This window comes from Puntigrus tetrazona, chromosome 3 (assembly GCF_018831695.1).
Source record: "Puntigrus tetrazona isolate hp1 chromosome 3, ASM1883169v1, whole genome shotgun sequence".
Taxonomy (NCBI): domain Eukaryota; kingdom Metazoa; phylum Chordata; class Actinopteri; order Cypriniformes; family Cyprinidae; genus Puntigrus; species Puntigrus tetrazona.
The window spans coordinates 552,186-567,476 of record NC_056701.1 but is presented as its reverse complement, the minus strand read 5'-3'; the positions used below and the strand labels follow the sequence as shown (position 1 = coordinate 567,476).

Genomic DNA, 15,291 nt, shown 5'->3' with positions numbered 1-15,291 from the left:
TGGAAGACCTCAGCCATCCCAACAATGGACTCTTTTCTCTGCTGCGTTCAGGAAAGCGCTGTTCCCTGAAGGCAAACACAGAGAGAATGAGGAGGAGCTTCTTCCCGCAGGCCATTCGGAGTCTGAACCAGAGAACACCCAGCACCTAATCACCGGGATTCCCATGTTCACCCCTCTTTCCCCAGATACTCGCCACTTACTTTGGACAATTGCACTAGCCACTTTGCACTGGTCATTCGCACAGTCCCTTTTACATTTTACACTTATATTTTATATCTACACTTATTTACATTATATTTTTTAAACTTTGCACACTTTTTTATACATATTTTTATACATTTTTATATTTTATTTATATATATTTAAATTCTGTTTTCTGTTTTCTATTTTTTGATGCTGGACGGTTGTAAAAACATTTCACTGCATGTCGTACCATGTATGTATGTGTATGTGACAAATAAAATTTGAATTTGAATTGAATTTGAAACAAAATTTCAATGGTACAGACAAAAGATATTCCCCTACGTCCCAATGGATGATGTTACCCTCAAGGCATCCTGATGAGAACAAACACTGGATGTGAACTCCATGTGGGAACAAAACAGCAGTACCGTCACAATAAAACAGCCACACTTTCTCCTAAAGTTTATACAGATCGGCAATTAAAATGTAATGCCATGCAATATTTGCTCAGACTTAAAAACAAAAGGGTTTGAAAAATGTTGAAAACTATTAAACTTATCTTCAGTCATCTCCATATAACTTTCTTCCAGTCACCACCTTTGGTTAAATAATGAATAATGTCTTAATTTTGACTATATTCCAGTCGTCTTGCCACAGAATTATGACTGCTGTTCCTGTCTGTCAGTCACTAAGAGTATGTCGTGAAGACTGGGGTCTTGCTTGGAGCCCTTAGTAGCTCTGATAAGAGAAAACGCCAATGAACTCTGGCAAGTGGTTAACTAATCCTGAGCCCCTCCCCGTCACACGGGTATAAATAGTGGTGGGGTGAAGAAACACATGGCAAGAGAGCTCAAAATAAGTGCCCTGGAGGGTGGTTTTATAGAAAACAACAAGAAATGAAGCATGATATGTGAGGTGAGGATTGTCTGTAGTGTAGCAGTGCTCTCTCGTTCTCCAGTGCAGAAGTGACGTGAAGTGGATCAATGCGGTGGGGTGGTGGCCGATTGTTCACATGCTGCTGTCTGAAATGCAAACAAAAAGGGAGAACAGACGATACTGCTTGTCAATGCAGAGATCATTCTCCCCCCTCTGGGTTGCCAGGTGTATCCAGGTGCTCTGTGTCTGTTGCCAGGGTGACGCTGATGGCTGTTCGGGACGCTCAATCAATCAATCGATCAATCAATCATTTTTATTTATATAGCGCTTTTAACAACACAGGTTGTATCAAAGCACTATACAGTATAAAGTAGAAGAATACAATGACAGGGATGTATAATGACGAGAGTGAACAGTTTGTTATTAAATGCAGAGACGGTCTCTGGAATCAATTCAATGATAATCACTAGAAGTTAAGTGTCCCCAACAAAGAAGACAGAGGAACCAGAACCCCATCCATACAGAATGAAGAAGAAAAACCTGGGAGAAACCAGACTCAGTTGAGACCAGTTCCTCCTCTGACCGGACGCCCAGCACTTAACTTCCTGTTTAATTTTAAAGACAGCTGTGTCAGATAGAGAGTGTGTGTGTGTGTGTGCGTGTGTGTGAAAGAAACAGGACTAATATCAGCTAAGTAATGCAGCCTAAAAATCCTTTAACGGATTTGAATAATAAAAAGTGTGTTGGGGTGTTATGTGTAGGCTAAGTTAAAAAGATGTGTCTTTAATCTAGATTTAAACTGGCAGAGTGTGTCTGCCTCCTGAACAGCGTTAGGGAGATTGTTCCAGAGTTTAGGTGCTAGATAGGAAAAGGATCTGCCGCCCGCAGTTGATTTTGATATTCTAGGTATTATCAAATGGCCAGAGTTTTGAGAATGCAGCGGACGTGCAGGACTATAATGTGATAAGAGCTCGCTCAAGTATTGAGGAGATAAACCATTCAGGGCTTTATAGGTAATTAATAAGATTTTAAAATCTATCCAATGTTTGATAGGGACTTTGTATATTACTGGCTTGTAAGATTTTCATCTGATTATTAATATGAATTATTATTTGCATTAGCTCTCCAATTGATATTTGGGAAATTGAATATTAATAATTTGAGTTGGTTTTCTGAAATTTATAGAATACACTTTATTGGCTAATCAGTCCAGCGGAGTTTGACTTTAATATGTACAACACACGACAACGACTCTTAATAACTGAAGTTTATTGAATTTTACTTCTACTAACATGACTAAGCTAAGAATGAACAAACATAAACAGTTTGGGAAGGAATTGATTAATGAAGCCCAAAGTCTATTTGCTAGTTCTAAGATCAAAATATTGATCAAAGCAGAGGTCCTAGCTTTCCACTTTGCACCACTGAGTTAAGAGAGGAAACTTTGTCTGCGTTAATGAAACTGACTGCTGGCTTCTCTGAGGGAATCCTGGCTTCTCTGATTGGTTGTGGCGCTCTGTCTTGGATAACGTCTTTGGGATTCCCAGGGTGATTTGATCGTGACAGTCTCTCGTCGAGGGCTGCTCAGCTTTGGAAGTTTCTAGAGTTGAAGATGCAGAGGGTCAATGGAGTTCTTGCTGAAGGAACGCTGGAGCAGGTCAGTGATTCACGTTGCGGCAGCTTCCAGTCGTTCCATACAGAGGGTTTGTGGAGTTGTTGCAGCGCAAGTGATGGAGTGCGCACTGTTCCGATGGAGAAAAACTCTTCCTTTTCTTTTTCTCTCCTCGAAAGCTTCTTGCTTTGAGGTTTTAAACAGCTGGTTTGGGCTTTCCCCGAAGGTGTTTAAACCCAGTTCGGCTCTTCTTCCGTGCATAAATTACAAAAAACACGAAACAAACTTTCCATCCCATTTAGAGATAGCATCTCGGCAATGTCCTTTACTTTATAGAATGTTTCCTACATCCCATAATCAAAATCACGAACATTCATTCACACCGTGACATGGCATATGTCATAAGCTTTCATTCTACACGTCACATATCTAGCCCTCATTTCAACTGCTATCCATCACATGATTATGCATCGATTAAAACTGCAGTTTTCATGGACACGTCAAATGATACAAAGAGGATTATAGATTATTTGTAACTCTACATATATTTGGTTCTAATAGAAATGCTAATTCTGATCATGCCTTTTTAGAAGAAGAGGTTATAGTCATAAAGTTTGAGATTATAGTAGTAATACAAAAACTTTATAATGGCAATCAAACACCTAAAGTGTTATGCTGTACATCTTATATTTTCTACAGTACAGTACTGTTTAGTGTATAATAATAAACAGTTACATATAACAGTAAGTGTACTGCAGAATCACTGTATTATGTAGGCAAATCTAGGCACTAGTTTTTTTAAATTAACAGGGTTTTTAATGTACAAATACTTAAGATAACGTATTCACCACTTTCTTAAAGATTCAGAACATTATGTTTGTCTCACCAAGATTTATAAGACAAAGAATAACTAATAACGAATGAATATAAATGTAACGATGTGAGATTTGATACGTTTGTGTGCATGTGAACATCAGGATTTACAGAGAGACTCTAAATCATTTGATATCACACAGAGACACCGAACAATCAGAATCAACTCTAAATCCAGCACAGAGGGCTTCAGTGAATGTGGTGTTAAATGTGTGTAAGTGTGTGAGTGTGTGTGTGTCAGAGACACTGTAGAAGGACAGAGAGCCGGCCGACACGTCCACATACACTCCTGCTCTACTAGAGGATGAACACACAGCAGGTATATCAGTGACGTTCTTGTTGTGACAGACAGAGAATTTATCAGAGCAGTTCAGACTCCAGGACTTGTCATTGAATCCAAACTCACATTCACTCCCTCCTTTCCTGTTGATAGCTGTGTATGACACTGATATTTCGGCACGTCTCTTCCATTCAGTCTCCCAGTAACAGCGTCCAGTCAGACTCCCAACACACAGAACCTGAGGATCGTTATCAAATCTGTCTGGATGATCAGGACACGGCTGATGATCTTTCACACATGTGATCTTCCTGTTCTCCTCAGAGAGAATGAGTCGAGGGTTTGCTGTGTTTGGATCCAGTGTGAGATCACAGGCATCTGAACACAAGAAGACAGAAATATCAACAACTACACAACAGTGAAGATGTCTGTGTGGGTTTACAACTTTGACTATATTTGTAAAGTCCAGAATGTGCTCAGTATTCACAAATGTGCTCACTACTGTAGTGAAAGCTGTTGAACAGCAACTAGAGATTCAGATCTTTGTAGCAGTGCTGGTCCTAGACGTCTGGAGCTCAAACTAAAGCAGACTTGTGTTGTGTTCTGTAACACTTTATACAGATGTTCTTGCTACATCTATGCAGGGTCTAAAAACTCTTAGATTTCATCACAAATATCTTAATTTGTGTTCCAAAGATTAATCAAGGTCTTATAGGTTTGGAAGGACATGAGGATGAGAGATTTTGGGTGAATTAACCCTTAATTATACAATTAAAGTTCATAAGAAAAACAACAATCTGTGTGTGTTTGTGTTCGTAGACCTACACTTTCGTAGTCCCGCTCTCATCATGTTCTCTCCTCCATGATCCACACTATAAACATACAAGCACACATTACTGTAGATCTGCATCACACACATACACACGTTCAGTATGTCTAAAAAGGTTTTAAATACTTGAGTATCTGCAGTTTGTAGTCTGGATCCTCCAGTTTGTGTTTGAGCAGCTGCACTCCTGAATCTCCTGGATGATTGTAGCTCAGATCCAGCTCTCTCAGGTGTGAGGGGTTTTCACTCAGAGCTGAAGACAAATAACCACAGCCTTGCTCCGTCACCATACAGCCTGACAACCTACAGACACACAGTCAGATCAACTACAGACACACACACACAACAATCACTTATATGTTCTTAAATACCTCAATATCTCCAGGTGACAGTTACGACTCTTTAGTCCATCAGAAATAAATTTTACGCAAGAGTCCTGCAGGTCATTGCTACTCAGATCCAGCTCTTTCAGGACACAGTTTGAGGATTGTAGAGCTGATGATAAACTCTCACAACACTGAGCAGTGAGATTACAGCCAGCAAGACTAAAAAAAGAGCAGAGCAAACACAGGGGCCAGATTACTAATCCACATCTTCACACCTTTTTCACCGTCTTAACTTCCTAATGTAATTTGTTTTCAAAGATTTCATTAACTATGAACTTACGCAGTTATGTTAAATCAGAAGGAAAACATTGTTGTCAGTGCAAAGAAACATTATCCCAACAAGCCAATGTAGACATGTCAATTATACAGTCTGTAAACTTGTGACAAACAAAATGTACAGAGGTCCTTTTTTATTAGTGACCAACAGAAAAAATTAATTCATTTGTTCTCTGCCATCGGGTTTCATAACTGTAGAAACGTTACACAGTGACGGCTGGACACCAATCCTGCAGCAATCGTAGACTTTTTAAATGCATTTGGCAAAATGCTTTTGTTGACTAATGCATTTTACCTTTGAAAGTTGAGGAAACTGTGGGGTCTACGTTGCTTGAGCAGTGGTGTGATAACAATTGAAATAAAAAAACTGATTTCAAAACAATCCAAACATACGAGTATACCCTTGAACTTGGTAAAAAGATCATCCATGATCCATGAAATGAATATACGTGGAGTGGCTATCTTCAACCTCTACTGGTTAGGGATAATATTAACATTATAAATAGAAATCAATCTGTACGTGACTTGATTTTCAAATGTTTTAAAATTAATCATCCAAGTCTAATATGATCCAGCAGGTTATACTAAAAGACACTGCAGGCTGCCCACGGGCCACCAGTTGCCCCTCGCTGATCTACAGACACATACACCATCAGGTCATCTACAGATATTTTGACTAGCTGACCATAATTTTCTTAAATACCTGAGTATCTGCAGCGGACAGTTTTGACTCTTCAGTCCATCAGAAATCAGCTTTACACCAGAGGCCTGCAGGTGATTGTTACTCAGATCCAGCTCTCTCAGGACACAGTTTAGTGATTGTAGAGCTGAAGACACAATTTCACAATGCTGATCTGAGAGATCACAGCCAGAAAGTCTAGAAGAGATGAAATAAAATGTAAGAAATAACAAAACAACAAACTTTTATAGAGGGTTGCCAACTTTCTGTCCTCGGGGAAGACTTCTCATAAAGAACAAGAACATGGTTTTCTTTTCAGTGAAATACTTCTGGTTTTATAGGCTAGTTATGCATTCTTTGTAACAACTTTTTTACCATATTATTCTTTATTTCAAGCAGACATATTAATTTATTTATATAAATACATTTTTATAAATCTTTAGAACTACTAAGTACTAAAGCATGTGATTCAGTCAAGAACAGTGAGTGATTTTACTTCAGTTGCTTGATTAACATCAGTGACTTGGACAATAGCAACTGAATTAGGCTGCTATATCTTTAAAACCAAATTCACGGATGAAATGTACATGTTCTCTCTACCGTTTACGTTCACTTAAAGCGAAATATACTATGTTTACGTGAATGGTTGACAAAACGGACAATTCGACATCATTTTGTGTGTATTTCTCCATTGAGTGTGTACAAGCTTCAGTGTCTGCGCTCAGAAACCGGACTAAATTGAGTTCTCTTTTGCATCATCTAATATGCCTGCATATGCCTCCTCTTTCCTTACACCCACATAGTGAGATTTATGAAGGTTTGAGACGCGTGCAGTAAGTATATGTTGGTTTATGTCCTGCAGGAGAGATCAATAGTTTCTATGTTGGAATGAAAGTTACGCATCTAACCTCTGAACCACGCAGCAGATTCGTTCTGAATGAATCTTATCTCAAATCATCCCTCCCTAACATTTTCATCTCGCTTTTATTTGTTGTCGAAAATGTCAATGGATTTTCACAATAGTTTATGTAATTTAAAATTAGTTTTTGCTCGTTAACGCCTCTGTTTTCACTGGTGAAAAAATAATTTCAAGATGCAATTGAATTCTCCAAGCAGCTCAGATCTGCAATTAGAAATTCTCATCATCATCATCACACACTCTCTGGACGATAGAGGACTCAGTCACACCACTGTATTTCCAGACCCACAATTAAACTTATGGATACTAAATTACCACCGATAACCAAATCCTGGAATCACACAAATGTACGTTCAGTCACACAGCTGGAATATATTTGTTACTAGAATAAAATGGACATGCTGTATCTAAAAAAAAACAATTATGGTGTAACGTGGCAGTTGGCCTAGCATAAGTTAACATATTTTTAACATATAAGTTAACTTCTAACCTATGAAAATGAAGGAGATACTGTATGTAAATGCAAATATTTGTGTCAAAAAAAAAAAAAAACTTTTTCTGATATTGATTTTTGTTTTAAATTCTCATAGTTTGTGTTATTTTTTTTAGCATAAAAGATCAAAAGGATTAACAATACAGATTCAGACAGAATGCAGAAAGACAGCCTTCGTTTATCATATTTATCAAGGGTGCACCTTGGTGCAGTAAGATTCTCACGTTGACGGAAGAGACAGGGTGAGTTTTCGTGAGTTTCTGTGCTAAAGTGCTCTTCTGCCATACATTATAGTTAACTTTTATCCGCCTAGAAAATTGCCACATTTTATTTTGTGTAATGATTATTTTGATATTCGATTAATTGACAATAGTTTTTTTCCCGATTAATTGGATAAACAATAATTGCCACGGACAACTGGCAAAAACACATTCTGTGCAATTTCCTTCAACATATCAACTGGATGCTTTGACAGTGTTAAACAAAGTCCTCCTATAATAAATGTCCTCACTATAAAAAAAAAAAATGGCTGATGAGTAATTTCTTACTGCTAAAATCAGAAAAATTCTGAGGCCAAATAATGTAGAATACTTCAACCATTGATGTCTACTCTGTCAACTCTTCTTCATCAGTTAGCCCCGAATGATTTAGTACCTCTGTACTGTACTGTACTCTTTTATCCCTTATAATCCTCCATGTCTTTGGTGGGTGGCAGATCCTCTTCCTATCTAGCACCTAAACTCTGGATCAATCTCCCTAACACTGTTCGGGAGGCAGACACTCTCTGTCAGTTTAAATCTAGATTGAAGACACGTCTCTTTAAACTGGCTTAAATGTAACATTAATACGCTTCTAATATTAAAATCTTCCAATAACATGATGTAGGCTACTTGTTACATCATAAGAAAAAACGGCATCTGTGCTAATATTTGTCTCTTGTTTCTTTTCGTATTCCAAGGCCACTGCAGCCACCAGATCCAGTCCGTATCAGGATCAGATGTGGATCAGTAATGTCCAGTGATACTGTCAACTTGATAGCACAGTCTCGATTTAAACTGAACTGAGCTGAGCCATTACATCAATAATGCACATGAAATGCAGTTAAATAAAAATGTAATGTAATGTAATCCTGTCTACACTGACACTTTATTTTCCTACTTGACACTTTTAAGTGCTTATGATGCAATCTTATTTGTTAAAGGTGCTATATAAATAAAGGTGAATTGGCTAATTAAGTTAACTATTAAACACTTACTGAGCTTTTCTGCAATTGATCACAGCTGGTATCAGTCGTCTTCTCTCCTCATCTGATGTGTTGTATTTCTTGAGGTCCAACTCATCCAGAGGCTCATCTGACATCTGAAGCATGTAGGAGATTGCTGAGCAGTGAGAAGGAGAGAGTTTCTTCTCTGAGTGTTTGTCTGATTTCACAAACTCCTGAATCTCTCTGGACAGAGTCTGATCTTTCACTTCCAGTAGACAGAGGAACAGATTGATGGATTGACCAGCTGAGAGATGATAACTATTATATGCATCTTTGATCTTATCTTTAATGTCCTGTGTGGTTTCTTTGATGCTCTCTGATCTGTTCTCGGTGTGTGACAGTAGATCCTGTAAGAGTCTCTGATTGGACTTCAGTGTGACGCCCAGCAAGAACCGCAGGAACAGATCCAGGTGTCCATTCTCACTCTGGAGTGCTTTATTTACCGCTGATCTTATTAGATTATACAGCGAGACTTTAAATCTGTTACATTTAAATCCATGCAGAAAAATCTCCAGTGGCTTCTTGTTCTTTGTTAAATAGCAGTAAAACAGATAAAAAGCAGCAAGAAACTCCTGAATGCTCAGATGGATGAAGCTGTAGACCTTCCTCTGATGAATCACAGATTCCTCCTTAAAGATCTCAGTGCAAATCCCAGAATACACTGGAAGCGCCAGTGACATCTATACCGCTCTCAATCAGGTCCTCCTCATAAAACATCACATTGCCCTTCATCAGCTGTCTGAAAGCCACGTCAGCTAGTTTCACAATCACTTCTCTGTTGGACTGCAGGAGTTCCTTTGGATGTTTCTCTTCATACTTCTGGCTCCTCGTGTTGATCTGAATCAGCAGGAAGTGGATGTACATTTCAGTCAGAGTTTGAGGGATTTCTGCACTCAGATCTTCTTCCAGGAGCTTCTGAAGCACAGTGGATGAGATCCAGCAGAAGACAGGGATGTGGCACATGATGTGGAGGCTTCTTGTTCTTCTAATGTGTGAGATGATTCTGCTGGCTTGATGCTGGTCACTGATTCTCTTCCGGAAATATTCCTCCTTCTGAGGATCAGTGAACCCCTGTATTTCTGTCAGACGGTTGATGTACTCGGGAGGGATCTGATTGGCTGCTGCTGGTCTGGAGGTGATCCAGATGAGAGCAGAGGGAAGCAGCTCTCCTTTTATGAGGTTTGACATCAACACACCCACCAATGAAGTCTCAGTCACATCACAAACCTTCTGATAATCTGAAAACATCAGTGGATTCTGCTTTCATCCAGACCATCAAAGATGAACACAATTTTACACTCCTCATAAATCTTTGAGTCCAGATTTTGAAGTTCAGGATGAAAGTCCAGCAGAAGTCTGTGAAGACTGTACTGATGATCTCTGATCAAGTTCAACTCTCGAAATGGAAGCACAAACATGAAATCGACATCCTGATTGGCTTTTCCTCGGCCCAGTCCAGAATGAACTTCTGCACAGAGACGGTTTTTCCAATTCCAGCAATGCCTTTAGTAAGAACAGTCTTGATCTGGTCTTTCTCCTCACATCCTGGTTCAGGTGAGGCTTTAAAGATTTCATTGCAGTGGATTGAAGTGTCTTGTGAGCTTTGTATTCTGGTTGTGTTCTCTATCTGTAACACCTCATGTTCTTCATTCACTCCTCTTCACTCTCTCCTCTATGATGTAGAGCTGTGTGTAGATCCTGTCCAGGAGGCTTTCATTCCCTGGAGTGTCATTCCCTCAAATAATCTCTCATATTTCTTCTTCATGCTGGTTTTGAACTGGTCTTTGACTCTCTGTAGTTTATCCTTCACTGGCTGATCATGTTTATTCACAGACACTGTAACGTTCATGTTGTTCAGACAGAAGACATGGGCAGCTTCTTGAAAGCTTCCATCTCGATCTGCTCTGCTGAAATACCTAAAGAAAAAACAGATTAAATAAGATCTATAAACAAAAGGACGTATAAATTAAAATCTACATCGACAGAGATGTTAGTCTTGTATTTTCAGTATAATTTCTCATGGTTTCACAGCAGCTCACAATCAGTGAATAGAGTACATTAATGGCAGATCACTGTTTGTAATTAATGGAGTTTAATAACAAAACTTTGTGTGCTTTTCATATTCTAGTTAAATCATTTTGCTTAGTCTTGTTTTATACAATTATTAGATATTGTCATGATTTTAAATTTATCTCTTACATTTTCACTGCAAGTTTTTTTACTTAGTATTTTTTCTATGTAAGTGCATGTGTGTTTATTGAGTCTTGTATTGTCCCATAAATCATTTATCCTCACCTGGGATTACACATCATCAGATGATTACTGAAATGATGAGGATCAAGCATGAATCTGAAGCTCTTCAGAGACACACAACTGGTATCTGCATATGAAGACCTCTTCCTCCTCCTGAAGATCCTGATATACACACAGACATAATTCTTATTCTCATTTTAAAATACATGGTTCTATTGTATTTGATCACACAGTGACCCATTCAGCAGAGTTGGTATAAACACCAGCATTAACAAGAGCAACCATGATCAGCTCAGGTGGCCATTGAGCATTAACATACTGTAGATGTAAGTAGTAATAATAATAACAATTCATTACGTTAATATAATCCCAACGTATTTTCATATGGGGATATAAAGCCATGAAAGGTTTAGCTCCTCATTACTTGAGCAAACTCTTATCACATTATAGCTCTTCATGTCTGCGTCATTCTCAAAACTCTGGCTGTTTCATAATACCTAAAACATCAACAATCAACTGCGGAGAGCAGATCCTTTTCCTACTTAGCACCTAAACTCTGGAACAATCTCCTAACACCGTTTTGGAGGCAGACACACTCTGTCAGTTTAAATCTAGATTAAAGACTCATCTCTTTAACCAGGCTTACATGTAACACTAACACAACTCTAATATTTAAATCTAGTAAAGAGTTAGGCTGCATTAATTAGGTCAACCAGAGTCTAGAAAAACTTTCTATAACACCATTTACTTGTTACATTGTTAGAAGGACGTTATCTTTGCTTATATTAGTTTGATTCGTTCCTGTTCCAAGGTTACCGCAGACAACAGATCTCGTCTAATATCCAGATCAGATGTGGATCATCACCTAGAGATGACATCTACAGCACTCATCACCAGACAGTCCTCGGAACGAGACCAGGGGAACCAGATGAACCTTTCACCTAACTGTCCTGTACTGAGTTATTTGGGGACAGTAAATCAAGCTGACCATGACACCACTAAATCCAATAATGAATTGCCTCTAACTGAAGATTGAGTGTTTAACCTCATTATACATTACTGACACTATTCTTCTATTTGAAATGGTAAAGTAACCAATACACAATTGGTGTTGTTAAAGGCACTATAGAAATAAAGGTAACTTGACTTGATCACAGTGAGTCAGGACCTCAGTTTAACGTCTCATTCAAAGGCCGTCCTGTTTTGTACAGTATAGTGTTTCCATCACTGACTAAACTGGGTAGGGCTGTATATTGGCAAGGATCTAGAGATACGATACAGGGGTTGTGATACAATATTTTTGCAATACATTGTGAACAAGGCAATACATTGGGATATTTCTTATGTTAGGAATAGGATATAATTTTAGGAAAGTTGTTATTACACCCAACCTTATCAAAAACCTTAGCAAAATAAATAATATTTTAACCAGTCACACAGTAGACTCTGCATTTGCGCTTGATCAGTACCTGTTAACATTTAAACAGTTTTTGTTTTGGAGGACAACATTGGGCAGCATGAGGTAGAACATTTTGTTTAAATAAGTTAAACAAATTATCAGCAGATGAATCGGTCCTGAAAATACTGGTAAAGTCAGGTTCACTGTCGGGTCACTAACAGTGTAAACAAGTCTGTTTACATCTGGATTAAAATCAGTGTGACTCCTGTCTGTTCTGTGTTTTCTTCAATGAACGCTGCGTTTGATCAGAAACCGTCAGGTCGTGGAGCATCTGAGAAATAATGTAATTCAATCTGATGATGTTGTTCATGCTGGTCAGTGTTTACAGTGTTTGCCTTCACACTGGATCATATCTCACCTGTGAATAAATGTCTAACATCAGACGGATGAAAGTCCGGAGGAGGTACGTTATAATTTTAACGCAGCTTTATTTTCACTTGTTTAACACTGATATACTATCTATTATTGATTCATTCATTTTAATTTTCATATCAGCCTAGAAAGTCACAACTTTTCATTGTCCACCAGTCTTAGTACAGGATATAACTACAGAAGAGTTAAATGGGACAGATATCCAAACTCTTTGGTCATTTCTGAATACGATGCTACTGGTCCAATTGGATTCAATAATGTATGCTAAGCTATGCTAAAGGTGCTATCGCCAGACCCAGAGATCGGCTGAATAGATTCAGAAAAAGTAAAACTGAAGTTGTTAACTGAGTTGGAGAACGAGCCTATTTCCAAAAAGCCACGCAATCTTTTATTTCACCCCTGCGACGTCAGGACGAAAAACAATCATTTAGAAATAAACAACAATAAAAGAAACCTGAGGAATTAAAGGGGGTGAGAAATTCATGACCATTCAGCAAAACACATGAGAACAAAGTCAAAACAGTGTATAAAGGTGCAGCGTGAATTGAGCTTCACACTGGATCATATCTCACCTGGGGTCAGAGGTCATTGGATCATTGCTAATTAAAGGAGGTTTATTCATGGAGCGGTCACTCTTCAGAGACACACAGCTGCGGTCAGGAGATGAAAGTTAGTGTCACAAAGAGAAGGTCTGCTCACATGCAGAAACGTATTTTAAAATTGATTTGTGTGTGCTGAAATACTTCTTTGCGTGAAGAATATGCTCCACAAAACTCACCGGGAAAAATCCACCTTGCGTGTTTAATGTATGATCTTTTAACATGCAGAAATTTAACCCCATATTTCACAGTGTGTGTGTGTGTGCGATGAAGCAAGCAATGCAAAAGTATGGCCTACCTGGGGTCAGAGGTCATTGGGTCGTTACTGAATAAAGGAGGTTTATTCATGGAGCGGTCACTCTTCAGAGACACACAGCTGTAGTCAGGAGATCTCTCTCTGTTCTCCATAATGAGAAACTGACTTCACACCTTCGTATGGAAACATAAGAGAAGAAATGTTTGATGCTCTACTGACTGTAGTGGAAGAAGATCTGAAAACCTTTCAGAAGAAGAGCGGTCATCAGTAGTGTTTACGTGGGTGATGTGTGTGTGTTTATAGGACAAGCTTCAGATCTTTTCATAAGTAACTTTAAATATAAACTGATGGTTGTCATTTTAAGTTTTAAGTTAATCGATTTTGTTTGATATTTGCCTTAAATCTGCAGACGGACTGTTATCTTTGGCTAGTATTAATTTCTCCTGAAAAAAGCTATGTAGTGTATTCCAGCTGTTAAGAGACTAAGGGATAGTTAAAGTTAAAGGGATAGTTCACTTTGAGATTCTAACCGTTCTAGTGCGTCAGAACTTTCTATGAAAGGAAAAATCATGCAGAGAGAAATACAAATTAAACCATATTAGGTCATTAATGTATCGTTACGATGGGGTAAGGTTTAATTTAGATTTCTCTCTGTATGTTTTTTTTCTTCTCATAGAAAAAATTTCCTATACTGACCTATATTATATGACTGACGGACTGATCGGTTTGACTTAAAAATCTCAATTTTGGTCACTTTAGACTTCCTAAAACCAATAAACTCCACTTTTTAAGTAGATATCAGAAAACACTTAAAATATTGCATTAATGCATTTCTATGTCACGTTTAACTATACGCACGGGGCACACTGTTTCTGCATTTTACAAAAAAAAGAGGAAACTAGCCTCATTATGAAGGTCATTAAAGAATACAGTTATAGTTATATTGTAAAGTTAAATGAGTTTATTTGGTTTAGGGGAGTCTAAAGTGGTCCAATTATGAGATTTTTAAGTCAGTCCATTCTGTCCAGTCAGTCATATAATGGTTGGTATAGGGAAGTTTTATGAGAAGAAATACAGATAGAAATCTAAATTAAACCTTACCCCATCGTAACGATACATTAATGACTCCAATATGGTTTAATTTATTTCTCTCTGCATGATTTTTTCCTTTTCAGAGAAAGTTCTGACGCACTAGAACGGGTTAGAATCTCAAAGTGAATCATCCCTAACTTTAACTATCCTCAGTCTCTTAACAGCTGGAATACACTATATGCTTTTTTCAGGAGAAATTAATACGCTAGCCAAAGATACAGTCCGCCTGCAGATTTAAGGCAAATATCAAACAAATCGACAACTTAAAACTTAAATGACAACCATCAGTTTATATTTAAAGTTACTCTATGAAAAGCATTCAGTTTGTCCTATAAACACACACATCACCCTCGTGAAACACTACTGATGATCACTTCTTCTGAAAGGTTTTTAGATCTTTCTTCCACTACAGTCAGTAGAGCATCAAACATTTCTTCTTCTTATGTTTCACACAAGGTGTAAGTCAGTTTCTGGCATGGAGAACAGAGAGAGATCTCCCTGACCACAGCTGTGTGTCTCTGAAGAGTGACCGCCCATGAATAAACCTCTATTCAGTAACGAATTCTAATGACTTCTAATTTGTGTAGGCCATATAC

At 38.1% G+C, this 15,291-nt stretch overlaps 1 pseudogene; it reads right to left on the bottom strand.

Annotated features, from left to right (window-relative positions):
• Positions 1–2,963: 2,963 nt before the first annotated feature.
• On the bottom strand, positions 2,964–13,773 carry LOC122329751 (annotated as a pseudogene).
• Between the last annotated feature and the right edge of the window lie 1,518 nt (positions 13,774–15,291).